Source organism: Chiloscyllium plagiosum, unplaced genomic scaffold (genome assembly GCF_037043375.1).
Source record: "Chiloscyllium plagiosum isolate Xiang-an unplaced genomic scaffold, Cpla_swu_hap1 HiC_scaffold_47, whole genome shotgun sequence".
NCBI lineage: Eukaryota > Metazoa > Chordata > Chondrichthyes > Orectolobiformes > Hemiscylliidae > Chiloscyllium > Chiloscyllium plagiosum.
The window spans coordinates 46826778-46831266 of NW_028270185.1; the positions used below are offsets into that span (position 1 = coordinate 46826778).

Sequence of the window (4489 nt, forward strand, 5' to 3'; positions counted from 1 at the left end):
TGCACTTCGCATCTCTCGTTATTTGGTTCTCCTGGATCTCTTTCATATGATAAAAGTTCACAGCAACTTGACTTGGAAAAGAAAATCGCGTTCATTTTCATTGTCCCAATTCAATCTACATTTCAATGCAGATTAGGCAACAGACTCAAATTATTCTTTGAGAGTTTATTATAGCATCGATGCGTAGAAACAGACCATTGGACAGCTGTGATCATCCAAAAATAGCAAAATTGAAAACCGTTGATTACAACAAGAGTGGGATTCGAACCCACGCGTGCAGAACACAATAGATTAGCAGTCCATCGCCTTAACCTCTCGGCCACCTCGTCGCGTAAGTTGCTGCCACATTTGACAATATGAATAAGTGAATTGCGTAAATTATGCTGAGCAGCAGATATTTCTCCCTGGTATTGGTGAAATGATAAGTAGTACAGGACGGTTCCAAGAGTATCAGCTTACCTCTGAGTTGTGGGGCAAACACACTCCCACTATGACACTCTGCTCACAGTGATCTGAACAAAAATGAAGAAATGACGATGCAACAAGATCTGTTGAATTCTGTGAAGATTTGAAGTCAACGGAATGAAGAGCCCGTAACAGCAGGAGGTGTAAAGTTGTCTGAGAGGAATTGTTTTCCAGACTGGAGGAGAGTGCATAGTGCTCAATGTCGTTATTCAGAACACCTTTCTTCCACTCAGATATTTTTTACACGCACTTGTGTACAGGACAGGCAATTTTGAAATCCTAAATAAGGCTAAACTGACAATTGAATTCAACAATGCAAAACCCTTGATCTGTATCATTTTCCTGGCCGGGTGACACCAAGTCACTGTATGATCTCAGCAACACAGTGAGCAAGTGTCAGACGGAAAATGAGTGCAGTGCCAGAGCGAATGCTGGGAGCAGCAGTTGAGACATTGGCAAGTGCATTCCCCTGAAGAGGAAAACTTCCCAAACAGTGGACTGCGGTGGAAGAATTCAGAGGGGGTTTATACTTTGGAATTTGATGCCAAAGACACAATGGAGATCTGTTATTGAGTCTGTTCAGGATGAAGGTTTTAAGATTTCCACAGATGAAAAACAAACTAAAAGGCTCATGGTTTAGTGAAGGCAAAAGTTGAAGTTGCACGTTTTTACATCTTTGCAATGAGTAGCTCACCACTTGCCTCACACGGGGTCAGAACCATTGGTGAAGATGATTGTATAATCGCAGTGACCAGCCATGGAATCAGAGAAACTCGGTTTCCCAACCGTTAATGTACAACCAGGAATGTAGAGGTAAGCATTAATATGTTGCTCCAGTGCTGCAGGTGACCAGTGTACGGTATCTCTGTGCCAGTATAGTGGGCTGTGCTCTGCCGAAGTTTTAAGTTTGAGCCTCACATGGAGCAGCTTCAATTTGTCGTGTTGAGGGGTACGGGTAGAAGGTGATATAGAGCAATGTCACGTTTATGGGAAAGTACCAGTTTTTGTGGATTGCGAAACGACCGTTTCAGGATAATGACACCGTGATCAACAAACATATTGCAAATACTTAAAACGTGAAGAGACATGTGTGGAGGGAGAGCCGAAGGTGATTTTTCAGCAGACGGATAAAGTTTCCCATGTGCACTGCGTTAAATTCCGGGAAAATAGATGTTGATCTGTTTTCATGTTATGTAGTTTGTTGCAAGCTCGCAATGTAATAATAAAAAAAAAGACTGATCGCATAGGGCCGTCTGAATATTGTACTCACTTTTAGTCTGAGCATCTTTCAGCTGGAATGGTGTGCTGCAGAGCAGTACAGAGGGTTAAAAATACAAAAAAGACAGAGTAGACTTGGTGGTGGATATAAGAAAGCGTGAAATACACCTAAAGTCATGTGAATGTGGTCAAATCTTTAAAGTAGGTGTTGCGTCTCCAAGTGACGATTCAATTGCCACTCATTAGGATGTAACTTCTGTCTGCAGTTATTTTACGACATCAGCCCCATTTACAATGCTTCACCTTGAATAATACGCTATATCTTTCAAATCCAGAAACTTTTTATACTCAATTTTCTTCAGCTGAACGTGTTCATGAAATGTCTTTGTGTCTGAAAACAATCAAATCGAAATTAATCCACACCCACACTTTTCCTTTCTTTCAATGGTAAATTCCTCCTTGTATGTTTGTTCGTGTGTTTTTAAAACACGATGAAATCATAAATCTACGTTTTATTTCCAGAAAGTCATTCAGGAATTCAGCGACTTTATTGAGTGGAAGAAACTCTCATCCAATCTTTTCTTAATCATTCACTAATGGTTTTGAAGCTCCAACTAAATTTGTTGATTCAGTTGAAAGACGGAATGTCCCGAATTTAGTCACTTCAAACCACACGTTATGAGAAAATCTCTTTTGTTTACTTTTAAACTTGAGTGTTTCTGGTCCAGCATTTCCACATGTCGTGAATAAACTCCTTCATTCTGTCCATAATGCGAATGAAATCATTTATAACCTTTCTGATGTTTTTATGTCTCAGTAAACCCCACCCCTGGGCTTCCTAATATCTGGCTAATCAGTAAGCAGTGTCTGTGCACTTCCTAACCTCTTCACATGTCTTTGTTGGAGAATAAGGACAAGGATTACACACAATGCTCCCACTGAGGGTGACGTAAAGATTTCACAGTTACAAGATGAACTATTTGCTTTAAATTTGATTTCTCTAAATCTCCATGATCTGAGTGAGTGCCAGCTATTTCTAAAGGTAACTGAAGCTCAAATGCATCACAGTAGGGCTCGAGTCATTCCAGTGCAGACTGGTTCTGGACAGTAAATATCATTACCAAAAGCCACCGTGGGTCTGAAATCAACAATTTGCACATAGGAATTGTCGCAGCTATTGTGTATCATATTTCCGTGTTCTTGTCCACTTTGTTTATCACTTCATGTGTCCTTGTATTGAGTTCCACCGAATGATTAATTTGTGAATGTAGACATGCCCTTCACCTCTTATTCAAAACTCCATGGAGCATTGAATAATTGTACTCATATGCTCCCAGAGGACAGTCCTGCCATTACTGGGATGAATCAGTGAACATTCCACACGTATCCTCGAAGGCAAGGATTTCCTACTACAGATTATGAGATCATTACAGCACTGAAACCCATGCGTGCATTCATCTAACCTAAAACTGATGTTGCAAAACTTTCAGACGAAGATTTTGCAATCTGCTTGCTTTGCTTGTCCTGAAACGTACATTCCACATTATGGTATGTTTGTGAATGCCAGCATTTTCTGAATCGTGTGCAATGACAATTTAAATTTTGCCAGAACACTATCTTTCACTGTTCTCTCTTTCCCTTATGGTTCCCACTTAATATACTGTATTTTATCAGCATATCTTACCTTTTCAACAATTCAAACAATCTCGCTCCTGATTACCAAACCGAGAGAATGCCATAATTTTGTTAATTTATCTGCAGTGCAGCTGTAGGGCGCAGTGATCAAGTGGAAAGGCATTGGTCACGTGAACCAAGTAGCAGTAGCGGGCTTTTGAAATCTGGCTATTCTATCGCAGTCAAATTAAAATATTCAACATAATCTTTAGCCAAATGATATTGGTAGAAAATAAGAAAAAAAACGAAAGAATCGCCGATGTTGAAAATCAAACAAATAAAGAAGTTGCTGGAAAAGTTCAGTATTTCTGACAGATCTGTGGAGGGACAGACCAATGCATCTGAAACTGGATTCGTGATGGAAGAGCACAGCAGTTCAAGCAGCATCCAAGGAGCAGTAAAATCGACGTTTCGGACAAAAGCCCTTCATCAGGAATAAAGGCAGAGAGCCTGAAGAGTGGAGAGATAAGCTAGAGGAGGGTGGGGATTGGGAGAAAGTAGTATAGAGTACAATTGGGAGGGGGGGGAGGAGATGAAGGTGATAGGTCGGGGGAACGGAGAGGGTGGAGTGGATAGGTGGAAAATAAGATAGGCAGGTAGGACAAGACAGGACAAGTCACGGGGACAGTGCTGAGCTGGAAGTTTGGGACTGGGGTGAGGTGGGGGAAGGGGAAATGAGGAAATTGTTGAAATACACATTTATGCTCTGGGGTTGAAGTGTTCTGAGGCAGAAGATGTGGCGTTCTTCCTTCAGGCGTCTGGTGGTGACGGAGCGACAGTGAAGGGGGCGCAGGACCTCCATGTCCTCGGCAGATGGGAGGGAGAGTTGAAATGTTGGGCCACAGGGTAGACGAGTTGATTGGTGCTGGTATCCCGGAGATGTTCCCTAAAGCGCTCTGCTCGGAGGCGTCCAGTCTCCCCAATTATGGGGAGACTGCATCGGGACCAACGGATCAAATAAATGATATTAGTGGATGTGCAGTTAAAACTTTGATGGATGTGCAAGGCTCATTTTGGGTCTTGGATAGAGGTGAGGGAGTATGTGTGGGCGCAGGTTTTGCAGTTCCTGCGGTGGCAGGGCAAGGTGCCAGGATGGGAGGGTGGGTTGTAGGGGGCGTAGACCTGACCAGTT

The 4489-nt window shown here is 42.2% G+C and overlaps 1 non-coding gene across 1 annotated transcript; it reads right to left on the minus strand.

The window, feature by feature from the left end:
• Positions 1–247: 247 nt before the first annotated feature.
• trnas-gcu (transfer RNA serine (anticodon GCU)) lies at positions 248–329 on the minus strand. The gene has a single exon. It is a non-coding gene; the product is annotated as a tRNA-Ser (tRNA).
• Positions 330–4489: the final 4160 nt, after the last annotated feature.